The sequence below is a fragment of the Schistocerca americana genome, chromosome 3, assembly GCF_021461395.2.
Source record: "Schistocerca americana isolate TAMUIC-IGC-003095 chromosome 3, iqSchAmer2.1, whole genome shotgun sequence".
Taxonomy (NCBI): Eukaryota; Metazoa; Arthropoda; class Insecta; order Orthoptera; family Acrididae; genus Schistocerca; species Schistocerca americana.
Window position 1 is genome coordinate 821,942,221 of NC_060121.1, and position 16,830 is coordinate 821,959,050.

Below are 16,830 nucleotides of genomic sequence, written 5' to 3' on the forward strand. Positions count from 1 at the left end.
GTTTTACTGTGTTTGTACAACCATGCCATTTTCTGCATGTTTTAGATTTAAAAAAAAAAAAAAAACACTGATGATGGTGATATTCGTCGTCGAAACTAGTTCGGGTTAATACAGAAATAAACGAATAACAAGGTGTTTTGCATCAAGGCGGACTCAGTTTCTAATATTACTGTTTTTCCATGCAAACGCGGACCAAATGGAAAAGTTCCAAGATAATATTATTGTCTCTGATAATATTAAAAATAATTGTAGAATGTGCAGAATAGCCAAAGTGGTTAATCTGACTTGTCGCGTAAAGAGGGAAATTCGAGTTTGACTGCTGGTGCGGTACAAATTTCCACTGTCGTAATCCCATTATGCAGCTGGAGGCGGTTCATATTCGCAACTGCGAATACATTTCATGTCTTTCATAGCAGCTGTAGTCGCAGTGGTACCTGTTCTTTCGGATGTACGTGCATGTCCTAAGGAACATTGCATTGCACTTCTTCACAACACGGGCACATCAGTATAGTAAACTTGATAATTTTTTGTTGAATCTCGAAGATAAAATGATTAGCAAACAATTGTAAAAATTAAGAACTACAGCCTACGTTATAGAAAGAGAATCGAATTTTTTCGTTTCCAGTTGGCTTCCATTAACATGCGCCTTTGTACAAGACAAACTGTTCCCATCCTCGCATATAGTATATATGAAAGTTAACGCAGTGATTTGCCTGAAACAGTTCAGTATTAGGCACAGAACACAGTAATCCTCTATCAGCTTTAATAACACAAATATCGCCAGCCACGAACTGGTACCACGCGCCGCGGATTTTGAATCCGCTGCGGCGCGGCACGCTACTTTTTACCGCCCTGCCAGTGTCCAGCAAAGTTCATTTGTCTAGCTAAAAGCTGTACTAGAAAATACTAGACCACTACTGTCTACTGGTGGTCGCAACATATATAGAATTGTCCGGTAAACGGGATGTGGCTAGCTACTGAAATAAAAGTTTTAACTTGCCAATGCAAATCTTCAAGTGTATTTTTACGATTAAGATCACAGTTCATACTGCCAAATCCGTACTAAGTGGCAACACAATGTAAAGTTCACACGCACACCACAATCACACACGTAGCCAGTTTATGGTGTTTACACCCGTTACCGAAGTTAATAGAGTTCACCGGGTCGTTTGGTTATGAACATGTTCGCTCATATGTTGTGCACTCTGCTCCACACGTAACACCTGTTCCAGTCTCAGATCGCACAACACGCCACGCGGTTTTAACTAACAATCAAAAGCAATAATTTTGATATTCCGTCCGAAATTCCACACGACTTCCACTATACCGTTCACTTAAATACGCTTTGTACTACTTCGCGAACTCGTGGTTAGCATTTTTCCGCGATTTTACAGTACTTTCGTCGGAGCTGCTTTCAATGGGATGTTACTAGTTCGAACCCTCAGCCCCGATCCCGCTAGATCACACCAAAGACTTTGTTCCCAGCATCGATTGGCGCATGCCTGCATTTTTATGATTGGCTAATATCACAAACAGCAAATCAGGTTGCAGTAATATCCCGCGCTAACCCGCGCTTTACTTCAATGACCAATCATAGTAAAACATTTCTTTCTATGGCAATTGCTAAATAAATAAATTTAGAAAAGTATCAAATATAAAATTACTCCTTCTGAAATTACCGATTAATTTGTGTTCTACTCACGATTTATTAGTAGCATAAACTGATTTTTTTTTACTTTATTGTTATTTTAAAACCTGTACAACTCAGGTAGGCTGGCAGCGGCACACTACGCCGCTCTTCAGCCATAGCGTTTTACAAGAGTATAAAAAATGGTGAATGACAATGAACAAAGTGACAGGCAAAAGAGAGAGGTCACAGAGACACAAAAAACACGGAGTCGTTCACATGTGACGATAACAACACTGAAAACACGTTGGCACGGCGCACAAAACACTGATGAGTCCGACGGCACAAGTGAACGTAGGAGTGGGACGGCGGACACCACAAAACACTATACGACGTCACACACACGAGACACAGAAGGCGACGATCTCCGGCGCGCAAATGTTCACTATGCGGGTGCGAGTCCATAAACTGACTGCACATTTAATTATAGTAAATCCTCTGTATAGTTTAACTGGTACTTCGTGAATTAACAAAACAATTTTCATTTACTTCTGTTCTTCTTCACTCATACAATACTCACACTGCTGATTACTACACATATAAAACAATTATAATATTGCAAACACATTAAATGTTAATCAAATATAACTTTAGAACATTGTTTTCACTGCGACTGCTAGGACTGTCCATCAACTGCTGACCTCTGCCGCCTACTAGTGCAGCTACATGCAGCTCTGTAAATCAGGTCCATGTCAGCTGGTGACATCTGTCGAAGTCTCATGCCTATAACGATATCGTCCTAACAAGTGACAGGAGTGATGTGAAGGCGCTACTCCTCACCGCGGAAGACGGCATGGACGTCAAAGAACTCTAGTGGTCTGTCCACCATCGCACCGTAAGCCGTAGCGGCACGCTCCTCCAAGCCCACGTTTAATGTGAGGGCGCCACAGTGGAACACGCGGTCCCGGCGGCCAATAGCGGCGCCTCCGATCATGTATTTAAGCGCCTGAATCTCGCTCAGCCAGCATCAGAGGGTTGGGTCCCCTCATTCGAAGGCGCCTGATTGCAAAGCCTGGGCTACTCTCAGGTTGGAATCTCCGCTTTCGAAGATTGTGTCTGTCTGTCCGTCTGCCCGCCGCTTCCTGCTGTAGCTGTTCGTTCGTTCGTTCGTCCGTCCGTCCGCCTGCCTGCTCGCTGTCCGTCTGCGCCGCTACCGCTGCTACCTGCTGTCCGTCCGTCGGTCTGTTCGCCGCCGCCGTCGCCACCAGCCGGTGCTCGCCGCCGCCGCCGCCGCCGCCGCCTGGTTCTCGCCGCCACCGCCTGGTCGAAGCCGCCGCCTGGTCGCCGCCGCCGCCTTCGCAGTCCGACCCCGGTCGTCCGACCCTGGTCTTCGTCCGTCTGCGTCTTCGTCCGTCTTTGTCTGTTCCCAGTTTGTGTCCTTTCCTTTTCGTGCTGTGCGTTTTTTCTCCCTGTCATCATGTCCGCCCCCACCACCACCGCCACCACTACCACCACCGCCATCGTTTACACTTCCCCTTCCGCCGCCCCCACCACTATAACGTGGTGTGCCCAGTCCCAACCCCCTCCTTCCATTCCACATCTTCTCACTCTCCCTTCACCCTCACTCTTTGTCGCCCCCTCTCCAGCTTCTTCCTCCCACTCCTCTCGATCTGATCCTTTCCCCCCACTCCCCCAGTCTGTCACTGCAGCTCCGGCTAGGGTGGTGGCCCGTCGGGCCACTGTCCATGCCCAACTCTCCCCGTCGCCTTCGCCATCACCGCCGCCACGGCCACCGTCATCGTCATCGTCGCCGTCGCCTTCGCCTTCACCGTCACTGTCACCATCTCCGGCGCCGCCTCCAGCTCCAGGACCTGCCACTCCCCGCCACATTCCAGTTGTTCCCATCCCCCACACCTCCTCCGCCGCCGTCAAGCGCCCCAGTGGCACCCCCGCCTCGTCTGCTCCAAAAAAGGTTCCGCCTCGTCCCCCTTCCCCCACCCCGCCCGTCCCTGCCCTATCCTCCGCCTCCTCTACCCCCTCCTCCTACCGCTACCTCCTCTCCCCTCCGGATCCCTCCCTCCTTGAAGCCCGGAACCTCACCCTCTTCCTTCGCCAGAATTGTCCTGGTGCTCCCATCTCCCTCCTCACTCCTCGCCGTGATTCGGTACTCATCTCCTCCCCCAGCCCAACCATCCACACAGACCTCCTTTCCCGCATCCCTATCACCCGCTTTGGCCCTCATGCCTCTCTCACCTCTCCTCCCTCGCCATCTCCCTCCCGCCAACCCCAACCTCCACGTCGCCCGCCGACCCTCACCACCGTGATCACTCAGCTCAGTCCAGTGATCACGGAGGAGGAGGTGTTGGCGGAGCATCAGGCCCATCCCCATCTGGAGGTGCATGCGGTTCGCCAGATCCATAACGCTGCCGGCCCACCCGCCTTATGCGCGTTTTTTCTGAGCACGCCCCCTCCATAGACCGTCTCCTGAAGGAGGGTGCCCTCCTTTTTAACCAGCGTTATAAAGTTGACCCCTCCCGTTCCCCTCCTCAATCCCTCCGCTGCCAAAGGTGATTGCGATATAATGCGTACCCAACATCTGAGTGCCGCGAGGCCCCCACCTGCCCGCACTGTAGGCAAGCCCACTTTTTACAGCAGTGCCCCAATCTCCAGTCCCCCCCCCCCTCCTGTAATACGTGTAACCTCCCTCATCTCACCTACTCCCAGAAGTGTAAGGCCCAACCCCCTCCTACCACTCCTGAACTCACCGTTCCTGTCCGCCCTCTGGACGCCCCCACCCCTCCCGGCAACTCCCTTCGCCCACCCCCTACCGCTGAGGACATCATCCGATTCCTCACCATTGTCCTACAGAATGTTCATCCTCTTCAACGGCCACACACCCTCCAACAGATCTCCCTCGCCGCCCGATCCGTTTTCCACCTCAAAATGTACGCCACCTACTCCAACAACCAGGCCCATTTCACCTTCTCCCGTCTTGACACCCTCGTTTAAAACCCTGTCATGACGCGACAGCAACGTATCCTTTTCAACAACATCCGCTCCCTTCCCGCCAACAAGAACCTCTTCCTCCATACCCTTGCCACCCACCGCGTGGACGCCTTCCTCCTTAATGAAACCTTCCTCCAACCTACCACACCGTCCACACTTCGCCCTACCTCCTCCACCGCTCCGATAATCCCCTCCCAATTGCGCGTGGCGGAGTTGCCATTGGGCACCATCACCAGATCCCTGTTCGGCTCCAACCTCTCCTTCCCGACCCCACCGAACACGAGATCCTTAGTCTCTTCTTCCCTGGCCTTACCGTTACCTGCGCCACCATCTATGTCCGCCCCAACGCCCCTATTCCCCTCGACTTCCGCTCCCACGTCGACCGTACCTTCTCCTCCTACGTGATCGCCGCCGACCTCAACATGCATAGTCGTTCCGCTGCCCAGTTACGGCGTTGGCATCGGTTCCTCTCCTCCCTTCATGGCGACCTCATTCCCATCCCCCAGCACACCCATCCCGAATCCGACTCCACTCTCGATGTTATCCTCTCCTCCCCCAACCTCCTTGGCTGCATAACGGTGGATGTCCTGGAGCCTATTGGTAGCGACCATCTCCCTGTCCTCCTCACCATTTCAGACAGTCGTCGCCCCCGACCCTCCCCCCAAGTCCGTCCATGATTATTCCCATGCCAACTGGACTGCCTACCGGGATACCCTCTCCACCTAGGTCGATAGCCACCCTCTCACCTACCGCCATCCCCATGCCGCCTCCTTTCTCCAGCAGACCTTGTCTGAGGCCATGGACGCCCACGTCCCTACTGTCGCCATCCACCCCCAACGTCCTACCTTACCCCCACAGGCCGTTCTCCTCCTCCGTGAATCCCGACGTCTCTACCATGCCTTCATCCACACGCATGACCCGGACACACTACAACGCCACCGGCAACTCCAGCGACACATTCGTAATATGCTCGCGGCTAAGAAACACCGGGACTGGCGACAGACATGCAGCTGTTTAAATGCTACCCTACCAATCAACTCGTCCAAGTTCTGGTCGGCCTTCCGTTGCCTTACCGGAACTAAACCCTCCCCCTATTATCCTCTTCTCCATGATGATCACCCTTTCCCTGACACCCTTAGTAAGGCCAATCACTTTGCCTCCTACCTCTCCGATGTCTTTTCCATCCCCGATGATCCCCCGTTCGATTCCTCCCTCTTCCCAGATGTCTGCGATCGAACTGACACCTCCGTCCCTCCCCTCGCTCCTGGTTTCCAGTACTTGGACCACATTGCACACACGAAACTCAATGCCCCTATCACTACACAGGATCTCATTGCTACACTCCGCACAAAACGCAACACCGCTCCTGGTCACGATCGTGTCACCTACCGTCACCTTCGTGAAGCTCCTGTCTCTTTCCTCTCCACCCTGGCCAGGCTCTACAATGTAGTCCTGTCCACCGGTTACTACCCCGACCTGTGGAAAACCTCCTGTATTCTCATGTTTCTTAAACCTGGCAAACCGACGTCCGCCGTCTCCTCCTACCGTCCCATCAGCCTTACCTCGGTCTTCAGCAAGGTCCTGGAATCTATCCTCACCTGACGCATCCAGCCGTCCTTCTCTTCCGACGACCTTCTCCTTCCCCTCACTCATCTCCTTTCCGAACAGCTTAATTCCCGTCGCTCCGCAATCTTCCTCTCCCTGGACCTTGAACGTGCATATGACCGCGTATGGCATTCTGGTCTCCTCTTCAAGCTCCAAACCTTCGCCCTTCCCATTAACTACATCCGTCTGATCGGCTGCTTTCTCTCCCGCCATCCTTCCTATGTCACCATCCATAACACAGATTCCTACACCTTTTTCCCCTCTGCCGGTGTGCCCCAAGGCTCCGTCCTCTCCCCCCAATCTGTACCTTTTGTACACGGCGGACATGCCGCCGCCATCAGCCCCCATCCACCTTCTCCAGTTTGCCGATGACACCGCCTTCCTTGCCCTTGCCCCCACCCTACAGCGCTCCCAACACCTTCTCCAATCCCATCTTGACCAGTTCACCACTTGGTGCAACCAGTGGTTGCTCAAGGTCAATCCCTCCAAAACCCAGGCGATCAATGTAGACAAAACCACCCCTTCCTTCCGCCTCCTTGATTTCTATCTCACCATCTATGGCCGTCCTATCGCCCTCACTCTCACCCTTAAGTACCTTGGCGTCACCCTCGACCGTCGCCTCTCCTGAACTCCCCACCACCGGACAATCCAAGCCAAGGCATGCTCCCGACTCAGTCTCCTCAAGCTCCTCTCTGGCCGTACGTGGGGTCTGGACCTCTCCACCATCCTCCACACCTATAAGTCCCTCATCCGCCCTATCCTTTGTTATGCCCATCCGGCTTGGATCTCCGCCCCCCTACCTTTTATAAATCCCTCCAAATCCTTGAACGTCATGCTCTCCACCTCGCCTATCGCATCCGTCTCCCCTCCCCCACGCGGATCCTGTACAATCTCATCCCCTTCCCCCACCTCCTCCTTTTCCTTGAAAGGATACGGATCCTGTACACCTCCCGCAAACTCGATCCTTCTCACCCGCTCATCTCCCCAATCCTCTCCCACCCCCGCCCGTTGCCGCGCCTGTATTCGCTCGTCCCACCCGGTCTCCATCTCTCCACCCTCCTTACCCTCTCCCAAGGTGGCTTCCGCCAGCTCCCCCTCCCTGATGATGTCCTCCTCCCCTCCATCTAACCCTCCTATCAACTTTGACCCTGCCCCACCCCCCACTACCGGTGTCCTTTCCTTTAGGCACCCTCCCTCCCTTCTCTTCCCATCCCTTCTCTTTCCTTTTCCCCCGTCCCCTCCCTCCACCCCTCTTCCCCGCGGGCTTCCCCTCCCTCCCTCCCCCCTATTTCCCTTGCCCGTGGCATCTCTGCTCTCCCCTCTCGCTCTCCCACTCCCCTTCCGCCTCCACCTCCTCTCTTGGCAGGTCCCTAGACTCGTACAGGCCCAGTGAACATTTGCGCGCCGGAGATCATCGCCATCTGTGTGTCGTGTGTGTGCCTCGATTTGTGTTTAGTGTTCTGTGACCATCACGCATCAACTGTTCACGTGTGCCGTCGCCGTCATCGGTGTTCTGTGCGCCATGTCACCAAGTGTTTCCTGTTATTTCGAGTCCAGCGTGAACGGCTTCACGTTTATTGTGTTTTAAATCTCCTTTTTTTGCCCGCCGTTTTTACTGTAGTGTCTGCATCACCCATATGTCTTGTTATTGTTCCGCTTAAGGCTGAAGAGCAGCGTACTATGCTGCTGACAGCCCGCCTGTATCAGGTGATGAAGATTACAATAAAGGAAAAAAAAAAAGCTCAGCCAGTCAGTCTAATCTTTGCGTGCGTCTCTTGACATCTCGCGTCGGCAACAGACAGCGTGTTGACCGTTCTTTGTTTCCGTTACTAGTGGACGTATGGATTCTTTTGGTTGTCTTTGTCCCCCGTTGCTTCTTGCGTGTTGTCGTCGTAAGCCCTCGATCGATCGTTCGTCGTTGTTTCTTGTCCGTCCTTTACGTTCGTTTGTTTGTTCGCAGGCCGCTCTCCGTTTGGTCCCGCTGCGCTTCGTTCTCGGCCACCACGCGACAGTTCCGGTTGCGGTTACAACACATAGCCTGTAGTCAGTCTCCCTAACACAACCAGTTCTAACAGGCTGTATTTAGAAATTTACTGATCATTCTCTGCGAGCAAACCCATTAACACAATCCAGAAACTCAACTAACCATTCAGTATGGCCATCAGTTTAATGAAACCAGTTATAGAGGTCTGTATTTAATAACAATGTTACTGTGATGGTTTGCTGAAGATCGGCTACAGTTACTGTTGATGTACTCTCTTTTTTAGCACAGCCAATGATATTCACATACAGGTCACACCATACAGTTTCTTGTCGAAAATGGAAGAAATCACAGATCCAGCTGCAACCCTACATCGGCGAACCATACTTTCGTCACTGCATGTGTGCACGCTGTCTTCGTGGCCATAAGAAAGCTCCACTGAGGTTGTAAGTAGGCTGTTTATGTTTTCTCTATGTAAGTAGGCTGTTTATGTTTTCTCTATGTAAGTAGGCTGTTTATGCTTTCTTATTGGCAACGTTACGTAGCGCTCAATATGAAAATCACTGGCTGTGCTGTGTGCAGTCTGTGGCTAGTTTGCATTGTTGTCCGCCATTGTAGTGTTGGGCAGCGGCAGCTGGATATGAACAGCGCGTAGCGTTGCGCAGTTGGAGGTGAGCCGCCAGCAGTGGTGGATGTGGGGAGAGAGATGGCGGAGTTTTGAAATTTGTCGTGAACTGCTATATTTGTATATGATGATAATACATTGTTCGTTCTCTATTAATATCTTTCATTTGCTAACTATCCCTATCAGTAGTTAGTGCCTTCAGTATTTTGAATCCTTTATTTAGCTGGCAGTAGTGGCGCTCGCTGTATTGCAGTAGCTTGAGTAGCGAAGATTTTTGTGAGGTAAGTGATTTGTGAAAGGAATAGTTTACTGTTAAGCAGGGCCCATTCTTTTGTAGGGATTATTGAAAGTCAGATTGCGTTGCGCTAACAAAATATTGTGTGTCAGTTTAAGGACAGTCATGTATAATTGTTCAAAGGGGACGTTTCATATGTCGACCCTTAGCCGAGGATACCTCACTGGAATCTTCTGATTTTTTGCTGTAGTTTGTGTAATTAGTGTAGATTTTGTTTATTGCTAGCGCGTAATTGTAGAGAAAATCTCCTTTGTAGTTGCAGACTTTCATTGTTGTACAGTAAAACAGTTGCGGCATGCATGTAGATTTGCACCAAGTATTTCGCAGCTGCAATTAACTTGATATTATTTTCAGTGCTATGTTAATGTGTTCTCTTATTTTTGATCTTCAAATTGTGTTTTCCTGTGTTGTCGTGTGAAATACTGTGACAATAATGGCGTGTGAAAAACGTAATACTAGGCTCCAAAGTAAACTGAGAAATGACAGTGAAAATGAAAGCAGTGTGTTAGCGCCACCGAGTAATGAATTAACTGATGTTCAAAGTAGTAATTTGGTAATTGTGCATAGGGAAATGGACCGGGCGGCAAACAATGGCGTGGACAGTGAAACAATTAGTGAAGAGGGAAGCATTATCGATCGATCGGTCAGCAACAGCTCGTCTCAGGAATCCGAAATGACAGGACAAAATTTTGCAAATACTGTAGATTCAGGTTTTGCGTCCTCACCGTTTTCCCAAATGAGTCAAGACACGTTTTCCGCTTGTCAAAATGTGAATGTTGCCGGTGGAAATTCACTGTCGAAAAGCACTGAGGAACATGTTTCAGACACCAGTGCATTGTTATTACAGTTAATGCAACAAATGGGACAAAAGCTACAAAAGTTAGACACAACACTTGAACAAAATCAGAAACAAATGGGACAAAGTCTTCAAAAGTTAGACACAATGGAACAAAATCAGAGACAAACACAGCAAAAGCTTCAAAAGCTAGACACCACACTTGAAAAAACACGTGAAGATTTAACTACTGAGTTACATAACATTGAATCGAAATGTCAAAAAGTCTGTAATGACGTAAAATCACAAATTTGTGACCATTTTCAACCTATTTTTTCGCGGCATGAAAATGTATTACAGAATCACGAAGCAGCCATAAAAGAACTGCAAACCATTGTTCATGAAAATCACGACACCTTGCAAGCTAAAATTGACTCAATTGCATCTACCGATTCGGTTACACAACTTGCAAAAACTCAGGAAAACTTAAAGGACACAGTAGATACTCTGAAACTTGGTTCAGAAAAACATACAGATGAAATAATTTCACTATCAGATAAAGTAGCCGAACTTTCAGATCAGTTCACTAACTTATCTACAAATGTAGATGATGATCTGAATAACACAACACCTGTAGCCTTCACTGACACTGAAGAGTATGTAGAAATTAGAAAATTGAAACAAAATCAAAATCAAATCAATACACAGTACAACAGAGAAATCCGGGAAGTGCAAGATCAGTTGGCACAAGTAGTACAAGAATTACGTATTTCAGAGGACACTCGCACCCCAATACGGGAAGAGGGACATAGAAATACGGAACAGCCACAAAATAATAACACAGCGCATTTCGGAAATTATGAAAGAAATTGGCAATGTGCACCGAATTTTGAGTGCGGTAGCGTTCTCGCTTCCCACTCCCGGGTTCCCGGGTTCGATTCCCGGCGGGGTCAGGGATTTTCTCTGCCTCGTGATGGCTGGGTGTTGTGTGATGTCCTTAGGTTAGTTAGGTTTAAGTAGTTCTAAGTTCTAGGGGACTGATGACCATAGATGTTAAGTTCCATAGTGCTCAGAGCCTTGAGCCGAATTTTGAGATTGAATAGCCGACACGACGTAACAATGACCGATATGCGACTCGCCGACATGATGATTTTGACTATAAGCTGTTCATTACTACACATAAATTCAAAACATTTAAGAATTCCGTCAATGACATTCATCCACAAGCGTGGCTCCATCAATTCTCTCATTGTTTTCCTCCCAACTGGTCATTGGAGCACAGGTTAGAATTTATGTGTGGCTATTTAGAGAATGAACCAGCTGTAAGAATCTGATCGGTCATTCACGATTCTCACAGTGAAGGAGAATTTTACCATGCCTTCCTCTCAGCATATTGGTCTCAAGCTACACAAGACCGAGTAAAACATGGCATCATAATGATGAAACATTTCGAACAATCTGAATTCTCCAGTCTTGTGAAATATTTTGAAGACATGTTGCACAAGAATCAGTATCTTTCAAACCCATACAGCCCCTCAGAACTCATCCGCATTTGCTTAATCAAATTACCTGAACATTTACGACATATTATTTTGGCAGGACGTTGCAAAGACGACATTGAAGCTTTTCAGGGACTGTTACAAGAAATGGAAAGTGACACTGACAATCGCGGGACGCAGGAGCACAACAATTACAGATCACATCAGTCGCAATTCCACGATGAAAGAAATAATAACTGGACGCGACAAGGCTATTCTCACAACACAAATCGTGACCGAAACAGACACCACCCGTATTACAACCGTTGGCAGAGTAGTAATAATTACAGGGAAAGATCACCTCTCCGCGGTAGTGACTATCACAGAGACAATCAGAGAAACAGACAATTTGGGAACCAAAATAATTATTATCAAGGGAGACAGAATAACTTTAGACGCAACGGTCCAGCGCGCAGATACGATTCAGGGAGAAATTCTCCACCACTTAAACGACAAGAAGGAAACTCCAGGAACTACCGACATGACGACCGACGATGTGATCGTAACGACAGACCTGAATTGCATCAGAACTGGCGGGATTCAAACAGAGCTGGGCCCTCTCGGCAAGGCGAATTTGTAGAAGCTAGGTCTCCTAATCCCAATAACGACGTGCGCCAACAAAGGAACAGACAATGACTCGCACCGCAGGCAGCCACCTGCGCCGGCTGGCTCAAAGAAAATAACACAGACGCTAACCTTGAGAAAAGATTTAGCATTCCTTACCGACGTATAAAACATGACAATTGCTTTTCAGTTGAAAGTCTGCGTACTAGGAAGAGTAAAGGTTTACACCACATTTCATATGTAAAACCGTTTATTGAAAGATAATCTGCTTTTTAACTTTGTCATTGCCATAAAACTTTTCACTTTAGATTACTAGTATGCTTGTCAGACTTAGAATCTGTTAACATACAACATTGTTTGAAGTTAAATATCCAATCAAGAACCAAGAGTACTTATTTAAACAGAAATTACGAATGCATTGTTATAGTGAACTGACGACACAGCGTTATTGCGTGTGTACATTCTTGCTTGTTAGTGGCACCATTATGTAACGACCATAAGGCTTACATACGTAGAACATTTACCAGTACTGATAATGAGATTTTAATGCAACATTTTGGTTTACTTGAAAATACATTCTGGATTTAAAGTACTTTCTGTGAGATACCAGATGACACAGTGGTTAGTTTATGTGACAACTACACGATTTTATCATGACGCTACTAATGAGTGACAATTTACAATGTTGCTTTTGCGGTGTATCTGTTTTATATCTGCACAGTTTTTCTGAATTCTTCTGGAAAGTAAAACAGGTTTTAGTAGTAACTTTTGTAGTATAGCTACAATGAGACAGGGTTTTCCATAGCACAACAATACGTTACAGTACAGTACTTTCTTCATCACAACAATAAGCATAATAACTAAGATATCTATACGCAAAGCATTTCACTTTTGTTTATCATGAGGTAAGTAGTACATTGACTTCTGCAGAACTTAGCTTTTGGAGGACGATAACTACGACACTTCCACAGAGATTATGTTGCAACAAGACGCATATTTAGCGCTACAGGACACGTATTTGAGTGATCGATTTTGTACTTAAAACATTAATTTTTAAAGATACTTGAAGTACAATGATACGAAGTTTTTCCGTGATACATTTCATTCTTTTTCTGTAATCTGTAGCACCTGAGGGTATAATTACATTGATCCTCAGGGGGGTACACGCTTACTTTGTGTACCATGTGTGTGGCAACCACAAGGAACCCTAGCTAATATGGTATTTGCTTATACAACTTTACACATCGGTACCATATTTCTCTAACACACAAATTACACAGCTATCTGATCATTTAACTGAGAGATAAACATTTTTTTACTACATCAGTGACACATGTTTACGCAATACACAGTTGGGTAACTTCACACTTATGAAACTGTATTTTGTCTGTACTTTGTAAACTGTTCATATTTTTTCGGACCCTTTGTGATACTATGAGAGCTTTGAATGATGTATTTGGTATGAGATCATGATTTTTAAAGTACGTTTGAGGTAGATGACACTATTGAAATGAGCAGAGAATTTTTTTTTGGTTTTGAAATTATTGGAGGAAGCTACGACGATTTTGAGATTTGACTGAGGTGTTATGATGTTATTATTACGACGACGATGTGTATTATGCTGCTGAGGTATGTTTATGATTAATAGGCTGATGCTATATGAGTTATTTGATTAAGCCACGTAGCTGTTATGATGAAATATTGAAGAAGTGTCGACGAATAAGGTAAGGAATAATGAGTAGTGTTTAGGGACTCTGGTTTGTGAAAAAGGTTGTTGTAAACCAAGATTTGTACTTTAAGAGTTATGAAATGTGTGTAAATGCGTGAATATATCACAATGCCGGCGAAAATCTTTTGGACACTGTTATATTTATAGGGTTTTGTTTCTACACATTTGCAACGCAAATTCTCGACCCGTGAAATTTTGTATATGAGACTGTCACAGTAGCAGAAAATGCTGTTGTAAATATTTCCGTAAGAAAGTTAAGTGACCACCTGCACGTAATGCGTCGTGGGCACACAGCTGTGTCAGACGCCGGGAGAACAAGTCATTAGTGAGTGCCTCATCAGAAGCACAGGTAGAAAAAAAGAAAGGGGAGGCCATTGTCCTCGCTATTGACATTTCCTTGTTGAAAGCATACTGTGCAGCTCGTAATTTATGATATTTACTAAAATGCCTAATGAAATGATTAGAAACATTTTATATCTATTGTCTTTGTAGTTAAGAGATTACTCATTTTGTTTAATATCTCGTTTCCAGCTGTGTTGCAGCACTGGTTTTATAAAATAAACTTAAATGCATCTGCTAATGTGAACACTTTCTGTCAACAGATTTATTAAATAATTATTTTCTGATACACAATCTTCGAAAAAGGAGCTCTTGGACTGGAGAGAACAATAAGAAGGGACTAATAACAGTAACTGCATCTATAATTTTCTTTTCAAGTACTTGGTAATTTCTTTTGTAGAATAATTTGTGGTGCACCACTTTAATTACTTAGACATTAAGATGTGATTATACATTTCTCTTATCTGCATTGTTATCTTTAGTGTACTATTTTTTTTGCTTGAGCTATGTCATGTTTAGATATAAGCTGCTGTTTGCCAGGCATAGTGCTACTGAACTTTAATTTGTGTTACTCTGCTAAGCCAGATTTATTTTTTTGTTTGCTGCACATTGCCTCATATTAGTTGTAATGTTGAATTGCTTGGTAATTTAGATTTACTGTAGCTTGCTTTGCGATTTTCCATTTTTTTTTTCATTGCTGTTTATATTAGTTGTTTTATGTGCTGCTGCATTGCCTCGTCCCTTAGTTTAGGATCTGAGCTCAGTAGATTTAAGTTAGCTTAAGAGGGGGTAGACTGTATAAGAAACTGTCTATGGAGAATAGGTAAAGAATGCATTGCGAAGTTATATGAAAAAGATTAGGGGCCCAAATGAGTATTGTACAATCAGAAATAATTATTTTGAAAGAAATATGAACAGAATACAGAAAGCAGGCTTAGATAGGACTTTTTGGGAATAATGATGAACAAAGGGAGATCTCCATGCAAAATACTGCAGTAAAACAAACCCTGTCCTATCCCTTTTGTGTTATCCCACTGTATGTTTATGTACCCTTGTGTATTTGTTTTCTTCCTGTCTCTGTGTACTGGTTCATAGAACTTTTTTCTCTTCTAATACTAAGTTACATTCACTATGATGAGGAATACTGTTATCCTCAAATACAATTGGCATTAATAATATGTTATTTACTTTGTAAAGATGTTAGACATTATTAATTCTGTTCTGTTTAATGCTCATGTGTGAAGTTGATGTTTCAAAAGTTATTGTGATCTTTTATGTATGTACTCATGTCATAATTCCACTGATGTATATGTTAGTTCGATTCTTTTGTAAAGCCTGTATTACTACAAATGTTATCTGTATTATTATGTTTTTAATGATGTATTCTGTACCTTTGTTATTGTATTCTTATGTTGTAAATTTATAATCGTATAGACACCAGTTCTTCAAATTAAGTTACATTTCACTGCACACGTTTCTGTTGGTCATAGTATATGGACAATATGTGAGAAGTAGGGACTGTTAGTGTTTGCACGTGTGTTAATAATTCAACAAGGGACTGGATAACAGCGTTGTTGGTTCTAAGAACAGTTCCGAAAACTTTGTGAGTGCACAAGTGGTGGTTTATGGACTTGCCATATTATCCGCAAGACTCTTCAATGGTGATTGTGCACCTGCACAGTCACAACAGATGGCTGCTGGCTATCTCTACCAGGACTACAGTGGGTCTGCTCTGTGATGACCTACCTACCAATACTCTTCAAAATTTCGACTGACTCTGCTGTGGGTTTGCTCTGTTGTGGCCCATTACCTGTATGCATGTCAAGAGTCAGCACTGTCTTTCCGTTGGAAGGACAACACTACTTCTTCAAGACTGCATGGAAATCCACTACTTCTGTGTGCATTTTCTTTTATTGCTCAGACTTTGAGAAAAACACTGCAATTTTACTGTGATGGACGATTAGGACTGTCTTTATGGACTGTGAGAAAATTTTAGCTTTTGACCAACATTGTATCAATAAGTGTGTGCATTTGATTTCTTTGTTATTGTAATTATGAAGAATTTTACAAATCATTATTGGCCACTGCCCAAAAAAAATTTGTAAAATTTTTTGTGTGGAGCATGGGGACTATGTAAGTAGGCTGTTTATGTTTTCTCTATGTAAGTAGGCTGTTTATGTTTCCTCTATGTAAGTGGGCTGTTTATGTTTTCTTATTGGCAACGTTACGTAGCGCTCAATATGAGAATCACTGGCTGTGCTGTGTGCAGTCTGTGGCTAGTTTGCATTGTTGTCCGCCATTGTAGTGTTGGGCAGCGGCAGCTGGATGTGAACAGCGCGTAGCGTTGCGCAGTTGGAGGTGAGCCGCCAGCAGTGGTGGATGTGGGGAGTTCAGTAGTTTGAATCTTTTATTTAGCTGGCAGTAGTGGCGCTCGCTGTATTGCAGTAGCTTGAGTAGCGAAGATTTTTGTGAGGTAAGTGATTTGTGAAAGGTATAGTTTACTGTTAGTCAGGGCCCATTCTTTTGTAGGGATTATTGAAAGTCAGATTGCGTTGCGCTAACAAAATATTGTGTGTCAGTTTAAGGACAGTCATGTATAATTGTTAAAAAGGGGAAGTTTCAAGGTCGGCCAATCTCTTTCATCAACAAGCCAACAGCTCGCAGCAAACTTTTCTACTCTCGGGAATCCTCCACAACAAACTAGCAACTCGGCTCGGCATCCACACCCTATCGCCACTCGACATGA